This window comes from Bos mutus, unplaced genomic scaffold, assembly GCF_027580195.1.
Source record: "Bos mutus isolate GX-2022 unplaced genomic scaffold, NWIPB_WYAK_1.1 CTG283, whole genome shotgun sequence".
NCBI classification, from domain to species: Eukaryota; Metazoa; Chordata; class Mammalia; order Artiodactyla; family Bovidae; genus Bos; species Bos mutus.
The window spans coordinates 237,823-258,156 of record NW_027219780.1 but is presented as its reverse complement, the minus strand read 5'-3'; the positions used below and the strand labels follow the sequence as shown (position 1 = coordinate 258,156).

Sequence of the window (20,334 nt, the reverse complement as noted above, 5' to 3'; positions counted from 1 at the left end):
CAGATCTCTGCCAGACCTTTGAGCTCTTGAATTCTACCAAATTCTAGCTGAACTGGAAGAGATACAGGTTTTCTCAGTGTATAATCAGAACACAAAGGAAAGGAAGTGCTGTCAAGTTCCACAATCATCAGTTTTTAGTAGCTGTGTTGTATCTCGGTTCCTTACAGATGCACATAACAAGATAAAATAATGTCAGGGCTTGTGAAGCCTTATCTCTGAATGTGTTTGGGCAAAAAAAGGACTTCAAGTGTAACTCTTTATCCTCAAAGAAGAATGTGAAAGTTTCATTTGAGTCTTTAAAACAGAAAATGTATCGTCTATCAGAGGCTGACTCGTGTCACAAACTGGGTTACTTAGACATATGATCCCAGATCTCCTTTATAAAACCTGACTGCAAGTGCATTGTGGGTGCTGTAAACAGAGTTATCATGAGAGAGAATGAACTTCACACATGAAACAGAAAAGCACTAGGACACCCACCTTCATAGTAAGTGCACTTTCTTATTCTCTTGTTGCTAACATAACCTGCTCTGCACATGAAATGCTATATATTTAAATGTCACTTAAGGAGAAAAATAAACCCTCCAAGAATGCTTGGGCCCACTGGCTGAAATCTGAGGCTATTTCCATTGTAATGGAAGCACTTAAAAATAAAGCCTTTGGGAGGTGGGAGGAGCCAAGATGGCGGAGGAGGAGGAGGACGGGAGAGCACTTTCTCCCCACAAATTCATCAAAAGAGCATTTAAACGCCGAGTAAATTCCACAAAACATCTTCTGAATGCCGGCAGAGGACATCAGGCTCCCAGAAAAGTCACCCAACTCTTCGAAAGGAGGTAGGAAAAAATATAAAAGACAAAAAAAGAGACAAAAGAGGGAGGGACAGAGTTCCGTCCCGGGAAGGGAGTCTTAAAAAGAGAGAAGTTTCCAAACACCAGGAAACCTTCTCACTGCCGAATCTGTGCCAAGCTTTGGAAGCACAGAGGGCAAATAACACAGGGAGAAAAAATAAATAAACAATTAAAACTTGCAGATTGCGAGCCCTATGTAACTCCCCAGCGGAGAAGCAGCGCAGACGCCTGCACACGCCATTAGCAAGCGGGGCTGGGCAGGGAGACACGGCGCTGGCTGCATCGCTCACAGTAAGAATCTGGCCTGAATACCCTGAGCTGTCTGAGTGAAATAATTTGGGCTAGCAAACCAGATTGTGGGATATCTACCACTCGAAAAAGCCAGCCCCAACCTAACACCGACAGGCCCGCGCGACGGAACAAAGGACTGAACAGAGATAGCCGGCTGCAGACCTTCCCCGGGTGACAGGTAGCCAGAGCTGGAAGGGGGCAAACCGCAGCCCCAGAGAGACATTATCTATAAAACTGTAAGCAGGCTTCTTTGCTAACTAAAACTTCTTGGGGTTTGGATGGTCAACATCTGCCTGAGAAGGTGCGCCGTTTTACACCCAGATAACTGAGTGGTGGGGAGGCGATAAGTCTCAGCATTGGCGCCGCCAAACACCTCATCACCTGAGCTGCTCGGACCTGGGAAGAGCACAAAACGCAGGCCCAACTGAGTCTGCGCCTCTGAGGACTACCCGAGTGCCTGAACCTGAGTGGCTTGGACCTGGGAGGTACATGCAGCCCAGGGCCGCCTTGGATTGTTCCCAGGAGCAACCTAGAGCCCGAGTAGTGTAGGCAGGGAGGCTACACGCGCCGTGAGCGGGACAGACCCAGTGTGGCTGAGGCACTGCGAGTGCACGCCAGTGTTATTTGTTTGCAGCATCCCTCCCTCCCTCCCCACAGCGCAACTGAACAAGTGAGCCTAAAAAAATAATTTTGACCTTGTTTTTTTTTTCTTCTTCTTTTTCTTTAACACTGTATTTTTGAAATTCCAAACTCTACTCTAGTTTTTTAATTTTAGCTTTTTGGTATATGTTATCAATTACGCACCTATAGTTTTTTTATAATTTCTGTGACTTTTTTTTTTTTTCTGTTTCTTTTTCTTCTTCTCATATATAACATTGTATATCTGAAATTCCAAACTCTACTCTAAATTTTTAGTTTATGCTTTTTGGTATTTGATATCAATTTTGTACCTGTATTTTCTTTATAATTTTAAGACATTGTTTGTTTTTGTTTGTTTGTTTGTTTTCTCTCTTTATGTTTCTTCTTCCTTTTTTTATAACATTGTATTTTTGAAATTCCAAACTCTACTCTAGATTTTTAATTTTTGCTTTTTGGTATTAGTTATCAATTTTGTACCTATATTTTCTTTATAATTTTCATGACCTTGTTTGTTTTTCTTTGTCCATTTTTTCTCTTTTTTTTTCCTTCTTCTTTTCTTTAACATTGTATTTTTTAAATTCCAAACTCTACTCTAGATTTTTAATTTTTGCTTTTATGTAATTGTTACCAATTTTATACTTTTAAGAACCCAATCTTCAGGACCCATTTTTCACTAGGGAGCGAGATTACTGGCTTGACTGCTTTCTCTCCTTTGGACTCTCCTTTTTCTCCACCAGGCCACCTATGTCTCCTCCCTAACCCCTCTCTACTCTACCCAACTCTGTGAATTTCTGTGTGTTCCAGACGGTGGAGAACACTTAGGAACTGATTACTGGCTGGATCTGTCTCCCTCCTTTCATTCTCCTTTTTATCCTTCTGGCCACCTCTGTCTCCTTCCTCCTTCTTCTCTTCTCTGTATAAGTCCGTGAACATCTCTGAGTGGTCCAGTTGTGGAATGCACATAAGGAAGTGACTACTGGCTACCCCATTCTCTCCACTATTGATTCCACCTCATCTCACTTGGGTCACCTCTAACTCCCTCCTCCCTCTTCTCTTCTCCATGTAACGCTGTGAACCTCTCTGAGTGACCCTCTCAGTAGAGAAACTTTTCATCTTTAATGTAGATGTTTTATCAATGGTGCTGTATAGAAGGGGAAGTTTTGAAACTTCTGTAAAAATAAGACTGATAACTGAAAGCAGCAGGCTTAAGTCCAAACCCTGACTCAGGGAACTCCTGACTCAAGGAACATTAATTGACAGGAGCTCATCAAACGCCTCCATACTGACACTGAAACCAAGCACCACACAAGGGCCAACGAGTTCCAGGGAAAGACATACCAAGCAAATTCTCCAGCAACAAAGGAACACAGCCCTGAGCTCCAAGATACAAGCTGCCCAAAGTCACCCCTAAACCATAGACATCTCATAACTCATTACTGGACATTTCATTGCACTCCAGAGAAAATAAATACAGCTCTACCCACAGAACACCGACACAAGCTTCCCTAACCAGGAAACCTTGACAAGCTACCTGTACAAACCCACACACAGCGAGGAAAAGCCACAATAAAGAGAACTCCACAAACTGCCAGAATACAGAAAGGACACCCCAAAATCAGCAATTTAAACAAGATGAAGAGACAGAGGAATAGCCAGCAGATAAAGGAACAGGATAAATGCCCACCAAACCAAACAAAAGAGGAAGAGATAGGGAATCTACCTGATAAAGAATTCCAAATAATGATAGTGAAATTGATCCAAAATCTTGAAATTAAAATGGAATCACAGATAAATAGCCTGGAGGCAAGGATTGAGAAGATGCAAGAAAGGTTTAACAAGGACCTAGAAGAAATAAAAAGAGTCAATATATAATGAATAATGCAATAAATGAAATTAAAAACACTCTGGAGGCAACAAAATAGTAGAATAACAGAGGCAGAAGATAGGATTAGTGAATTAGAAGATAGAATGGTAGAAATAAATGAATCAGAGAGGATAAAAGAAAAACGAATTAAAAGAAATGAGGACAATCTCAGAGACCTCCAGGACAATATTAAATGCTACAACATTCAATCATAGGGTTCCAGAAGAAGAAGACAAAACGAAAGACCATGAGAAAATACTTGAGGAGATAATAGTTGAAAACTTCCTAAAATGGAGAAGGAATTAATCACCCAAGTCCAAGAAACCCAGAGAGTCCCAAACAGGATAAACCCAAGGCAAAACACCCCAAGACACATATTAATCAAATTAACAAAGATCAAACACAAAGAACAAATATTAAAAGCAGCAAGGGAAAACAACAAATAACACACAAGGGAATTCCCATAAGGATAACAGCTGATCTTTCAATAGAAACTCTTCAAGCCAGGAGGGAATGGCAAGACATACTTAAAATGATGAAAGAAAATAACCTACAGCCCAGATTATTGTACCCAGCAAGGATCTCATTCAAGTATGAAGGAGAAATCAAACGCTTTTCAGACAAGCAAAAGCTGAGAGAATTCTGCACCACCAAACCAGCTCTCCAACAAATACTAAAGGATATTCTCTAGACAGGAAACACAAAAATGGTGTATAAATTCAACCCAAAACAATAAAGTAAATGGCAACGGGATCATACTTATCAGTAATTACCTTAAATGCAAATGGGTTGAATGCCCCAAACCAAAAGACAAAGACTGGCTGAATGGATACAAAAAACGAGATCCCTACATATGTTGTCTACGAGAGACCCACCTCAAAACAGGGGACACATACAGACTGAAAGTGAAGGGCTGGAAAAAGATTTTCCATGCAAATAGGGACCAAGAGAAAGCAGGAGTAGCAATACTCATATCAGATAAAATAGACTTTAAAACAAAGGCTGTGAAAAGAGACAAAGAAGGTCACTACATAATGATCAAAGGATCAATCCAAGAAGAAGATATAACAATTATAAATATATATGCACCCAACACAGGAGCACTGCAGTATGTAAGACAAATGCTAACAAGTATGAAAGGAGAAATTAACAATAACACAATAATAGTGGGAGACTTTAAGACTCCACTCACACCTATGGATAGATCAACTAAACAGAAAATTAACAAGGAAACACAAACTTTAAATGATACAATAGACCAGTTAGACCTAATTGATATCTATAGGACATTTCATCCCAAAACAATGAATTTCACCTTTTTCTCAAGCGCACATGGAACCTTGTCCAGGATAGATCACATCCTGGGCCATAAAGCTAGCCTTGTAAATTCAAAAAAATAGAAATCATTCCAAGCATCTTTTTCTGACCACAATGCAGTTAGATTAGATCTCAACTACAGGAGAAAAACTATTAAAAATTCCAACATATGAAGGCTGAACAACACACTGCTGAATAACCAACAAATCACAGAAGAAATCAAAAAGAAATCAAAATTTGCATAGAAACGAATGAAAATGAAAACACAACAACCCAAAACCTGTGGGACACGGTAAAAGCAGTCCTAAGGGGAAAGTTCATAGCAATACAGGCACACCTCAAGAAACAAGAAAAAGTCAAATAAATAACCTAACTCTACACCTAAAGCAACTAGAAAAAGGAAGAAATGAAGAACCCCAGGGTTAGTAGAAGGAAAGAAATCTTTAAAATTAGAGCAGAAATAAATGCAAAAGAAACAAAAGAGACCATAGCAAAATCAACAAAACCAAAAGCTGGTTCTTTGAAAGGATAAATAAAATTGACAAACCATTAGCCAGACTAATCAAGAATCAAAGGAGAAAAAAATCAAAACAATAAAATTAGAAATGAAAATGGAGAGATCACAAGACACAACACAGAAATACAAAGGATCATAAGAGACTACTATCAACAATTATATGCCAATAAAATGGACAACAAGGAAGAAATGGACAACAAGGAAGAAATGGACAAATTCTTAGAAAAGTACAACTTTCCAAAACTTGACCAGGAAGAAATAGAAAATCTTAACAGACCCATCACAAGCACGGAAATTGAAACTGTAATCAGAAATATTCCAGCAAACAAAAGCCCAGGTCCAGACGGCTTTACAGCTGAATTCTACCAAAAATTTAGAGAAGAGCTAACACCTATCCTGCTCAAACTCTTCCAGAAAATTGCAGACGAAGGTAAACTTCCAAACTCATTCTATGAGGCCACCATCACCCTAATACCAAAACCTGACAAAGATCCCACAAAAAAAGAAACCTTCAGGCCAATATCACTGATGAACATAGATGCAAAAATCCTTAACAAAATTCTAGCAATCAGAATCCAACAACACATTAAAAGATCATACACCATGACCAAGTGGGTTTTATCCCAGGGATGCAAGGATTCTTCAATATCCACAAATCAATCAATGTAATACACCACATTAACAAATTGAAAAATAAAAACCATATGATTATCTCAATAGATGCAGAGAAAGCCTTTGACAAAATTCAACACCCATTTATGATAAAAACTCTCCAGAAAGCAGGAATAGAAGGAACATACCTCAACATAATAAAAGCTATATATGACAAACCCACAGCAAACATTATCCTCAATGGTGAAAAATTGAAAGCATTTCCTCTAAAGTCAGGAACAAGACAAGGGTGCCCACTTTCACCACTACTATTCAACATAGTTTTGGAAGTTTTGGCCACATCAATCAGAGCAGAAAAAGAAATAAAAGGAATCCAAATTGGAAAAGAAGAACTAAAACTCTCACTGTTTGCAGATGACATGATCCTCTACATAGAAAACCCTAAAGACTCCACCAGAAAATTACTAGAGCTAATCAATGACTATAGTAAAGTTGCAGGATATAAAATCAACACACAGAAATCCCTGCATTCCTATACACTAATAATGAGAAAACAGAAAGAGAAATTAAGGAAACAATTCCATTCAGCATTGCAACAGAAAGAATAAAATACTTAGGAATATATCTACCTAAAGAAACTAAAGACCTATATATAGAAAACTATAAAACACTGGTGAAAGAAATCAAAGAGAACACTAATAGATGGAGAAATATACCATGTTCATGGATTGGAAGAATCAATATAGTGAAAATGAGTATATTACCCAAAGCAATTTATAGATTCAATGCAATCCCTATCAAGCTACCAACAATATTCTTCACAGAGCTAGAACAAATAATTTCACAATTTGTATGGAAATACAAAAACCCTCAAATAGCCAAAGCGATCTTGAGAAAGAAGAATGGAACTGGAGGAATCAACCTACCTGACTTCAGGCTCTACTACAAAGCCACAGTTATCAAGACAGTATGGTACTGGCACAAAGACAGAAATATAGATCAATGGAACAAAATAGAAATCCCAGAGATAAATCCACGCACCTATGGACACCTTATCTTTGACAAAGGAGGCAAGAATATACAATGGATTAAAGACAATCTCTTTAACAAGTGGTGCTGGGAAATCTGGTCAACCACGTGTAAAAGAATGAAACTAGAACACTTTCTAACACCATACACAAAAATAAACTCAAAATGGATTAAAGATCTCAACATAAGACCAGAAACTATAAAACTCCTAGAGGAGAACATAGGCAAAACACTCTCTGACATACATCACAGCAGGATCCTCTATGACCCACCTCCCAGAATATTGGAAATAAAATAAAAATAAACAAATGGGAGCTAATTAACCTTAAAAGCTTCTGCACATCAAAGGAAACTATTAGCAAGGTGAAAAGACAGCCTTCAGAATGGGAGAAAATAATAGCAAATGAAGCAACTGACAAACAACTAATCTCAAAAATATACAAGCAACTCCTACAGCTCAACTCCAGAAAAATAAATGACCCAATCAAAAAATGGGCCAAAGAACTAAATAGACATTTCTCCAAGAAAGACACACAGATGGCTAACAAACACATGAAAAGATGCTCAACATCATTCATTATCAGAGAAATGCAAATCAAAACCACTATGAGGAACCATTTCACACCAGTCAGAATGGCTGCAATCCAAAAGTCTACAAATAATAAATGCTGGAGAGGGTGTGGAGAAAAGGGAACCCTCTTACACTGTTGGTGGGAATGCAAACTAGTCCAGCCACTATGGAGAACAGTGTGGAGATTCCTTAGAAAACTGGAAATAGAACTGCCTTATGATCCAGCAATCCCACTGCTGGGCATACACACTGAGGAAACCAGAAGGGAAAGAGACACATGTACCCCAATGTTCATCGCAGCACTGTTTATAATAGCCAGGACATGGAAGCAACCTAGATGTCCATCAGCAGATGAATGGATAAGAAAGCGGTGGTACATATACACAATGGAGTATTACTCAGCCATTAAAAAGAATACATTTGAATCAGTTCTAATGAGGTGGATGAAACTGTAGCCTATTATACAGAGTGAAGTAAGCCAGAAGGAAAAACACCAATACAGTATACTAACGCATATATATGGAATTTAGAAAGATGGTAACAATAACCCTGTGTATGAGACAGCAAAAGAGACACTGATGTATAGAACAGTCTTATGGACTCTATGTGAGAGGGAGAGGAGAGGGTGGGAAGATTTGGGAGAATGGCATTGAAACATGTAAAATATCATGTATGAAACGAGATGCTAGTCCTGGTTGATGCACGATACTGGATGCTTGGGGCTAGTGCATTGGGACGACCCAGAGGGATGGTATGGGGAGGGAGGAGGAGGAGGCTTCAGGATGCGGAACACATGTATACCTGTGGCGCATTCATTTTGATATTTGTCAAAACTAATACAATTATGTAAAGTTTAAAAATAAAATAAAATTTAAAAAATAGCTAGATATTAAAAAAAAAAAAATAAAGCCTTTGGTGGGAGTGGGGGGATGGCATCACCCTCCTCCATTTTATTAAGCTAGACATATTTGGTGATTATATATTTATGTACTCTTTTGGTGAAACTAAAAACAGTTAAAGGAACCAAAGAAAATTAATTTCATTTTCTACTGCTTAATATTCTTTCCAAAATCATCTGGTTCCTTTCTCCATAACCCTTCTCAATACAATTTTTTATAAAGAAAATATTATTTCTAGCAACTTTTAACTGAAAAGGACTTTGCTTCATGGTCTGAAATACCTGAACTGAATACTGCAAAGGATCTTCAGCAGTTGGGGACCCCTGATTTAGAGTCTCTAAAGCAACCTAGAAGAACTATGGGTATATTTGTTTTATTATTGGGAGGCAAGGTTTCTACCTACAGCCTTTTACAAAATGATCCCACTTTTATGCCATCAGTTCAGATCAGTTCAGTTCAGTCCCTCAGTGGTGTCTGACTCTTTGCAACCCCATGAATTGCAGCACGCCACGCCTCCCTGTCCATCACAATCTCTCCTGGAGTTCACTCAAACTCACGTCCATCGAGTCGGTGATGCCATCCAGCCATCTCATCCTCTGTTGTCCCCTTTCCTCCTGCCCCAAATCCCTCCCAGCATCAGAGTCTTTTCCAATGAGTCAACTCTTCGCATGAGGTGCTCAAAGTACTTGAGTTTCAGCTTTAGCATCATTACTTCCAAAGAAAACCCAGGGCTGATCTCCTTTAGAGTGGACTATTTGGATCTCCTTGCAGTCCAAGTGACTCTCAAGAGTCTTCTCCAACACCACAGTTCAAAAGCATCAATTCTTCAGCGCTCAGCTTTTTCACAGTCCAACTCTCACATCCATACGTGACCACTGGAAAACCATAGCCTTGACTAGATGGACTTTTGTTGGCAAAGTAATATGCCATAAAACACTCTATATCCTCAAAGCACTTAAGCATCTGCTCTCTCATCTGATCCCTGTGATAAGTGTGAAGAAGCCAGCAGGGCTGTAATCCTGCTCTACACACAGGTGAGGACCTGAGGCTCAGAGACCTGGGGGACACAAGACCACGTGGATGCTAAGTGCCTCCTCCATCTATCCAACTGGACCAGGCTCCTAGAGCTGGGATATGAGATTTTTACAACTGCTGGGCTGTATTAGGAGATTTCATGAATAGGGAAAATGACACCTCTGTTACATACTGAGAACAAAGAAACTTCAAAAAATCTCAACCTGATCTGCTTCATCACAGAACGGAATGGATCGCAGGCATTTATTCTTGGAGCTGAACTGTGTCCCCTCTGAAAGGCTGTTGCTGAACACAAAAGATGCCATGATTCTTGGCCTCCAGAGGAGAAGAGATCAATTTGGGGCCAGTGATGAAGCCTGATGACTCAGAGCTTTTGTGTAATAAAGTTTTATTAAAGTATAAAAGAGATAGAGAAAGCTTCTGACATAGACATCAGAAGGGGGCAGAAAGAGTGCCCCCTGCTATTTTTTAGGCAGATGTTATACAGCTACTAGTAGTAGTAGTGTTAGTCACTCAGTCGTGTCCGACTCTTTGTGAGCACATGGACTGTGGCCCGCCAGGCTCCTCTGTCCATGGGATTCTCCAGGCAAGAATACTGGAGTGGATGGTCAATCCCTTCTCCAGAGGATCTTTCTGACCCAGGGATCTAACCCAGGTCTCCTGCACCGCAGGCAGATTCTTTACCATCTGAGCTACAGGGAAGATCAATATAGCTACTAGCAGTCTGCTAATTAGAGAAAGGAAATGTCTTAAAACTCAGAGAATGGCACCAGGCCCCTCACAAACAACTTGCATTTTGAGACAACATTGGCACAAGATGAGTTGTCCCTGGCTATAAAATGATTGACATGAATCTTGAAGAAAGGCACGTTTCTAAGCAAATATAGTCTCATTGACATAGCTTAAGAGAACATTTGAATGAGTAAACATTCTGGTTTCTCAAGTCCATTCTGAGTCTTAGGGGAACTGACTTGAAGACAGAATCTAGGATAAATACATAGTTCATTAACATAGGTTAAGAAAAACATTTCCATAAGAAAAATGCATTGGTTAGCTCAAGGTTTGAGAAAAGTTCAGGTGGAACCAGGTATCCTATGGCAACACAGAATTTTAAAAGAAATCTCCTTTTTAAATTTGTATCATTTCAGTTCAGTCGCTCAGTCCTATCCTACTCTTTGTGTCCCATGGACTGCAGCATGCCAGGCTTCCCTGTCCATCACCAACTCCTAGAGCTTACTCAAACTCATGCCCATTGAGTTGCTGATGCTATCCAACCATCTCATCCTCTGCCATCCCCTTCTCCAGCCTTCAATCATTCCCAGCATCAGGGCCTTTTCAAATGGGTCAGTTCTTCATATCAGGAGGCCAAAATATTGGAGTTTCATCTTCAACATCATCCTTCCAATGAAGACCCAGGACTGATCTCTTTTAGGATGGACTGGTTGGGTCTCCTTGAGTCCAAGGGACTCTCAAGAGTCTTCTCAACACCACAGTTCAAAAGCATCAATGCCTTGGTGCTCAGCTTTCTTTATAGTCCAACTCTCACATCCATACATGACTACTGGAAAAACTATAGCTTTGACTAGATGGACCTTTCTTGGTAAATAAATTTCTCTGCTTTTGAATATGCTGGCTAGGTTGGTCATAACTTTCCTTCCAAGGAGCAAGCATCTTTTAATTTTATGGCTGCAGTCACCATCTGCAGTAATTGTGGAGCCAAAAACCAATAATGTTTGCCACTGTTTCCACTGTTTCTCCATCTATTTGCCATGAAGTGATGGGACTGGATGCCATGATCTTAGCTTTCTGAATGTTGAGTTTTAAGCCAACTGTTTTGCTCTCCTCTTTCACTTTCATCAAGAGGCTCTTTAGTTCTTTGCTTTCTGCAATAAGGGTGGTGTCATCTGCATATTTGAGGTTATTGACATTTCTCCCAGCAATCTTTATTCCAGCTTGTACTTCATCCAGTCTAGTATTTCTCATGATGTACTCTGCATGTAAATTAAATAATCAGGGTGACAATATACAGCCTTAATGTACTCCTTTTTCCCGGTTTGGAACCAACTGGTTGTTCCATGTCCAGTTCTAACTAATGCTTCCTGACCTGCATACAGATTTCTCAGGAGGCAGGTCAGGTGGTCTGATATTCCCATCACTTGAAGGATTTTCCACAGTTTGTTGTGATCCACAGAGTCAAAGGCTTTGGCATAGTCCATAAAGCAGAAATAGATGTTTTCCTGGAACTCTCTTGCTTTTTTGATGATCCAACGGATGTTGGCAATTTGATTTCTGGTTCCTTTGCCTTTTCTCAACCAGCTTGAATATCTGGAAGTTCATGGTTCAAATATTATTGAAACCTGGCTTGGAAATTTTGGGGCATTTGAGAGTGTGAGATGAGTGCAATTGCACAGTAGTTTTAGTATTCTTTAGCATTGTCTGTCTTAGGGATTGGAATGAAAACTGAACTTTTCCAGTCCTGTGGCTACTGTTGAGTTTTCCAAATTTGCTGGCATATTGAGTGCAGCACTTTCACAGCATCATCTTTTAGGATTTAAAATAGCTCAACTGGAATTCCATCACCTCCACTAGCTTTGTTTGTACTGGTGCTTCCTAAGGCCGACTCAACTTTGCATTCCAGGATATCTGGCTCTAGGTGAGTGATCACACCATCATGATTATCTGCATTATGAAGATCTTTTTGTATAGTTCTTCTGTGTATTCTTGCCACCTCTTCTTAATATCTTCTGCTTTTTTTTTAGGTCCACACCATTTCTGTCCTTTATTGTACGATCTTTTTTGCCTCAATGTTCCCTTTGGTATTTCTAATTTTCTTGAAGAGATCTAATCTTTCCCATTCCATTGTTTTCCTCTATTTCTTTGCATTGATCACTGAGGAAGACCTTCTTAATCTCTCCTTGTTATTCTTTGGAACTCTGCATTCAAATAGGTGTATGTTTCCTTTTCTCCTTTGCTTTTAGCTTCTCTTGTTTTCTCAGCCATTTGTAAAGCCTCTTCAGACAACCATTTTACCTTTTGCATTTCTTTTTCTGTGGATATAAATTTGTATATAGAAGGGAAAAAAATATAACACTAGTAGTTTTTTTTTCTCCTGCAGCTTAAGAGACAGATAAAAATGTCAGACACTTGCAGCCTATTCCCTCTGTTTGAGGCCCTGGTCTTCCTGCCTGTTACCCTCACAACTCAATTTTACATGTTGAAGTCCTAAACCCCTAGTAGCTCAGAATGTGACTGTATTTGGAGACAGCATCTTTAAGGAGTCAATAAAGTTAAAATGGAATTATACAGGTGTGTCCTAATCTAACAGACTGGAATTCTCAAAAGAAGAGACAAGGACACAGGCTCACACAGAGGGAAGAGCATGTGAGACACAGAGGGAAGATGGTGTCTACAAGTCAAGGAGAGAGACTTCAGAGGAAATCAACCCTGCTGACACCTTGATCTCAGACTTCCAACCTCCAGGGTTGTGAGGATATAAGTTTCTGCCATTTAAGTCGCCTACTTTTTGGTCTTCATATGGCAGCCTAGCAAACTACAGCCCCTTTAGCTTTATGAATCTGAAAGGGACCTTCTCTACTATTTCTTGGATCATCCAAAAAGGGTCAATCAGACAATGATCTACTCACCTGAGCTAGGAGTTCAAGACAATGTGATGTGGAAGTACCTTCTCCCAGATGTTGGATTTTCTTTTCAGATGAATGAATTCTGTTCTATTAGAGTGAAAACCTTCTGACTTAGGCTAATGCTTCCCGTGTTATAGCACTGAACACTACATTGATATCTGAGGCTTGCACATTCAAAAAACTAATGATCTGACAGCTTATCCTCCTAAGAGGATGCAGAGTATGCAGAAGTAATGTCAAGATGGCATGAGAGTTCAGAAATGTATTTCTTTCTGTAGAGGTGACCTGAGCCAGTGGCAGGACTGAAATCCAAGAGTGAGGTTCTGTCACCCTGTAAACTTCGGTGACTGGCCCGACCTTGGCTACCACGTGACAGGAGCAGTGTTCTCAGGCTTGATGCAGAACACAGTACCTAGGACAGCACCCAGCCTCCCAGCAATTCCCCCTTTGTGTTTCCTGGACCAGCTCAGTGACCTTGGTGAACTCTGAATGCACTCTTCTCATCCATGACATGGGATAAAAATGGACCATCAGGAGATTAAGTGAAATCATACATTTGAGAACTGTATAAAATAAATTATGAAGAATTACACAAATGTAACTTACCATTAATATTGTTAGAGTAGCTGCAGGATTACTAGACCAGGAATCACAAGATTTCAATTCTATGACCTATGTCTGCTTCAGTATATATGTTACACTTGATTTAAAATGTTTACTGAAAGAACAAATTTCAATTCTCTGTCTGCTGCAGACTAGCTTAACACCAGTTATATACATAGGGCCACCTTCCTTCTAAAGCATCTTAGTTTCCTCACCTGTACAAAGAGAGGGTTGAATCCTATTATCTTATTATCTGGATCAATCTAAAATTCTGTGTTCTATTTCTCACTACTCAGTGTCATGCTAATATAATTTTAAAATGAAGACTTTAGACATACAGGTGGGAACACCTCTTTTTGATGTGAAATGCCTCAGGTTAAAAGAGTAAAAAGGTTTGGGAGATTCATGGCTCTCGAAGACTTAGGAGGGATGATCTGACTTGAGACACTCTAGTGGATAAACGCGCTCTGTGAATTTTAGGCTTAAAAAAAAAAATACAGAGTTCCTTGTTCAGCTTCTCAACATTTGCACACAATGTAAGTACTTATGAAAAGTTCAGAACACAGACTTCCTTGTCCCTAAACCTAAGCACAAACTCTAACTCTACCAACTCTTCAGCCAGCTCTGGGACCCAGGAAGTCTCCTACCTGATGAGCAGCAGAAGGTCCTGCTCTGCATTTCCTAATTTCTACAGAGGATTGAGAGAAGACAATGATGAACTCAGGCCACATTTTAGATAAATCTTTCTTATACAAGTACCTAAGACACTGGGACATGTTTTCTTTAAGACATTTTAAATATTACACAAATACTCTTATTCTATTTACAAGTGAAAATCTGGGAAAGGCAGAAAAGTATGAAAATGGAAAATATATCCATAATTTAACATCCAGAGATAAATTTTTGATAGGGAAACCACATCCCACCCTGAGCAACACACGTTAAGGGGTAAGAACACCAGACCTTCCTTCCTCCCTCTATCTTCTCATCAACTCCAATCCCACTCCCACCTAGTTCCAGAAAGAATTACAGATGGCTGCTTGACAATGGCTGTCTCTTAAACCAGACCTTGGTTACTACTACACCTCTGTTAGGAAGATAACACGTGACCTGAATGTTACTCACTGAGCCCCCTTCCTCACACCACACACAGTGCTTGGTACCTCACACACCTCATCTCTGAGAAAGTGCTCTGTAACCTTCAGGCACCATTCAGACTACAGTTTTAAGGGTATTGTGAGTTCCTGATTTGTACTGATGACAATTTCACCTTCTAGAAGGCAGAGGAAACATGGGGGCAAATGGGCCTAATTCTAAACAACAAAGAATTGGGGACATAGTGATAATATCAGGTAACAGTTTTCTTTACAGATTAGGAAACAGAAGAGACCTACTTTTCTCTGGAATATCTTCCTAGAATCAAAATCTTCCAAGTTTTTTTTTCCCCTTAAACTCTCAAATTTCCTGGATATTCCTTGACAGAACTTGTATCACAAATGTGCTGAGCACCAATCAGAATGAATGTAAAGCGTCTGCAAAATGAGAATGTTCTATGTTCCATTAGAATCTGAAGCCAGAGTCCAAACAAGTGGGAAGTCGGACCGGATCCAAAATCTGTCTCAGGCACTGGTGCACCCACACAGAAGGGTGCACACATCCTGACCCCTCCCCAGAACTGCTGCAGATTCTCAGCAGACCTGCCTTCCACCTGCCCTGTGTTGTTAAAGACCCAGTCTTGAAGCTTCCTCTCTGGAGGCTTCTATTGAAAAAAAACACAGGGTGCTTATTCCCAGACCCTTGGTGGAGAGCCTCTGAAAAATGAACCCTGGAGGTGAATTTTAATTACAGCTTCCTGCAGCAAGCTCACCTATTTTGCCCTTTTAGCAAGGACAGCAGCCTCTGTCTCGCCCAGTTGTTGCACCATCTTATAAAATAGGCTGTTTTATCTTGCAGCAAAAGATTTGGCCGATTACATTCTTTCAGTTTCACTGAATCAAAAACCTGTTGACAGCAGAAAGAAACCCATTAGCATACAATGTCTCCCAGTAACACATAACTCAGACAATATTTCAAAAAGGGGCAGGATAGGGAGAATTCGGGTCGGTAGGATTGGTGATATTTACATGGTTTGATTCCCCTGTTTTACTAGGCACACAAAGGCCTAACCCAGCCTTTCATCATTATATGGTTATAGGAAAGGAAGAAAATGAAAGTTTTAATCATGACATGATTACTGGAACTGAAGAGTCTGTAGCATTTTACATTCTGCCCAGGGCCTTTGGGGTTGTTATCATTGGTTAGTGCTTTTGGCTCTCAGACTCTGAGCTTTGAGGGCTATTTATAAGATACACAGAGTTGGGAAATGTCTTGATTGGGAGAATGGCATTGAAACATGTATAATATCATGTATGAAACGAGTCGCCAGTCCAGGTTCGATGCACGATACTGGATGCTTGGGGCTGGTGCACTGGGACGACCCAGAGGGAGGATATGGGGAGGAGGAGGAGGAGGAGGGTTCACAGGTATGGGGAACACAGGTATACCTGTGGCGTATTCATTTCGATATTTGGCAAAACTAATACAATATTGTAAAGTTTAAAAATAAAATAAAATTAAAAAAAAAAGAAAGAGAAACATTCAAGAAAATCGCACATCTGTCACTTCCACAGTCCTCCTCTAGGCTGGTGGCCCACCCTCTGGAGCATTAGACTTTGCAGCAGATCGACTTCTCTTTATGTCCTTAAAGCTTTCAGAACAGACAATCACTTGTTTTCCAGAAAGAAAATAGGTACAGGCATCCCTCAGAGCTACTGCGGGTTCAGGTTCAGAATACCAGAATGTAATGAACATCACAGTAAAGGGAGTCACACGAATTTTCTGGTTTCCCAAGGCAAGTGGAAGTTATGTTTGCATTATACTGTACCCAAGCATGCATGTAATAGCATTATGTCTGAAAAAAATCTATGTACAGAACTTAACTTAAAAATAAGGCTTTGCTAAAAAGTATTAACAATCATCAGAGACTTCAGTAAATCACAGTAGTAATATTATCAAAGTACTGATATTATCAAAGATCATTGATGTTACAGATCATCAAAGCAACTACAATGATAGGGAAAATGTCTGATATATTGTGAGAATTACCAAAAGGTGACACAGAGACACAAAATACACAAATGCTGCTGGAAAAAATGACACCCATAGACTTGTTTAATCCAGGTTTATGACAAGCTCTCAATTTGTACAAAATGCAGTATCTGGGAAGCACAATAAAACAAGGTTTGCCTATAGTTCTAAAACAAGCAATAAAAATAAGATTGCCTCAAAAATTAAAGGTTTGAGAAAGAACATTATTTGTGATGTTTTTGCTACATTGAAAGCCAACTGGTAATTAGAAACTCTAGAAAAATATACAAGCTTTACACCTGGGGTGAATGGAGCACAGAGGACAATCCCCAACTCTGAAGCTGGGGGATGCCTGTCTCTTGGTGCCCTGAGGTCTAATCCTGCTATTCCTAACAGAGGAGTCAGCAACCACAACCAGCTCAGACCAAGATGTAAACAAGTGGCCAAGTTTACATCTCCTGGTGGGACCTCCGCATGACATCACTGATGACCTCAACCAGGGAGCCCTAAACTGAAGGGCAGCTACACAGTGAAGGGTAAGATCCTTTCCTGGAAACAAGGTCATTCATCACAAAGGTGACAGGCTCCAAAGAGAACCCTTGCATCTCCCTTCTCCCTCTGTCTTCCCACTCACCCAGATGTTCAGTCTGTGTACCAGAAACCAATACCAACTTCTTTCTCTGCCCTCAAGATCCCATGTTCAATCCATCGCACAGTCCACTTGGCTTCACTTCCTTATCTACCCCAAGTCCTACCATCTCACCATTTCCACCACAGGCACCTTAGACTAAGCCAAAAGTCTAGAGAGGGTACATTGTAATATAGTGTATACTGAATTGAGAACTGAAAGACCATCAGTGTGGTTTTAGCCATAAAGGAAGGAGGGAGAGCAGAGTGGGACAAAACTAGAAAGTTGGGGAGGGACTGGCTGGACATTGTTTCATAAAAGTATTTTAGAGATTTGTTAATAGTGAACAAGAGAGAAAAATTTGAGATTATAGAAATTTATCAGGAGATATTGGTAAGTAAAGACACTTGCTATTTGGAAGAAAAGCTATGACAAACCTTGACAGTGTATTAAAAAGCAGAGACATTGCTTTGCTGAAAAAGATCTGTCTATGATTTTTCAGAAGTCATGTATGGATATGAGAGTTGGACTATAAAGAAGGCTGAGCTTCCATAAAGAAGTAGTTGGTGAAGAATTGATGCTTTTGAATTGTGGTGCTGCAGAAGACTCTTGAGAGTCCCCAGACTGCAAGAAGACTGGACAAGTCAATCCTAAAGAAATCAACACTGAATATTCATTGAATGGACTGATGCTGAAGCTGAAGTCCCAATACTTTGGCCACCTGATGTGAGGAGCTGACTCATTGGAAAAGACCCTGATGCTGGGAAAGATTGAAAGCAGGAGTAGAAAGGGACACCAGAGGATGAGCTGGTTGAGTGGCATCACCGACTAAATGGACATGAGTTTGAGCAAGCTCTAGGAGATAGTGAAGGACATGGAAGCCTGAGTTTCCAGAGTGACTAAACAACAAATCGATAAGTAAAGCATTAAACAAATGAATATATTTTCATAATAGCAACAGAGCTGCTGTATTCAGAGGATACAGATGTTCACATATGCAGATCAGGTGCTGATGACTGACCAGGTGACAGTTAAGCTCAGTTCAGTCACTCAGTCATGTCTGACTCTTTGTGACCCCATGGACTGCAGGATGACAGGCCTCCTGACCATCACCAACTGCCAGAGCTCACTCAAACTCATGTCCATAGAGTCAGTGATACCATCCAATCATCTCATCCTATGTCAACCCCTTCTCCTCCTGCCTTCAACCTTTCCCAGCATCAGGGTCGTTTCCAGTGAGTCAGTTCTTCACATCAGGTGGCCACGGTATTGGAGTATCAGGTTCAGCATCAGTTCTTCCAGTGAATATTCAGGACTGATTTCCTTTAGGATGGACTGGTTGGATCTCCTTGCAGTCCAAGCAAATCTCAAGAGTCTTCTCAATACCACAATTCCAAAGCATCAATTCTTTGACACTCAACTGTCTTTATGGTCCAACTTTTACATCCAGACATGACAACTGGACAAACCATAGCTTTTAACTAGACAGAGCTTTTTCGGCAGAGTAATGTCTCTGCTTTTAATATGCTCCCTAGAGTGTCATGGTTTTTTTCAAGCAGCAATTGTCTTTTAATTTCATGTCTGAAGTCACTATCTGCAATGATTTTGGAGCCCAAGAAAATAAAGTCTATCACTACTTCCATTGTAACCCCATCTATTTGCCATGAGATGATGGGACCAGATGTTATGATCTTAGTTTTTTTGAATGCTGAGTTTTAAGTCAGCTTTTTCACTCTCCTCTTTCATGTTCATCAAGAAGTTCTTCAGTTCCTCTTCACTTTCTGTCATAAGGGTGGTGTCATCTGCATATCTGAGGTTATTTAAATAGCTGATAAATGAAGAGAAGCTAAAGGAGAAAAGCAAAAATGTACTCGTCTGAATGTAGAGTCCCAAAGAAAAGCAAGGAGAGATAAGAAAGCCTTCCTAGTGATCAATGCCAAGAAATATAGGAAAACAATAAAATGGGAAAGACTAGGAACAGGTGACATGTCCAAATTCTGTCCTTCCTCAGTTTCCCTAACCAACCATACATTCCAAGGTGACAATATTTCTAAGAATTAGATAATAAAAAGAATCTGCATCTGCTACCATTAACACCATTAATGATACAATACAAAAACCAAAAATAAATCTTCAGGGTACATTTTGGAGCAAAGAATTATTTGAACAGACCCTTAACTGAGCTGGAGGTCAAGCCATCTTTATGCTGCTATGTCTAAAGCCTGACAAAGAACTTGAAATAGGTAAATTTCACAGCATCATTTATTTATAATGGAAGAATGATGCCTTAGGGAAAATCTTTGAAATGCAATGTTGAGAGGTAAGAACAAAGTGACAGGTACAATCTAGAAATAAAAGCTTACTTTTCCAACTAGCATCAAGACCACAAAATGAATGACTAAGGATGCCTGATACAAAACATTTCTAGAAATTAAGAGTCACTGTTGGGCAGTCTTGAATGTAACCCCATACCTCATGAAAGTCTGAAGGTAGAGCCCACTTCCTACTATGATGTCTAGTCCAGGTGACCAGATGCACTGCTTGGAGCCTAGAGCATACCTTGGGTTGGGGATGCCACACTCCTGTCATCTGCCTCCCAGAGCTCACTCTTGTGCACACCCAGCTTGGGATTACAAGCCACAAGCACTGCCTCAATGCTGACAGCCTGGTATCTACTTAGTGTTCCCACTGGTAATTCCACATGACAGTGCATG

At 40.0% G+C, this 20,334-nt stretch overlaps 1 pseudogene; it reads right to left on the bottom strand.

Moving 5' to 3' along the window:
- Window positions 1-15,733: 15,733 nt before the first annotated feature.
- The window catches only part of LOC102282609 (ATP-binding cassette sub-family C member 4-like), a 156,938-nt pseudogene continuing 152,337 nt past the window's right edge, over window positions 15,734-20,334 (bottom strand).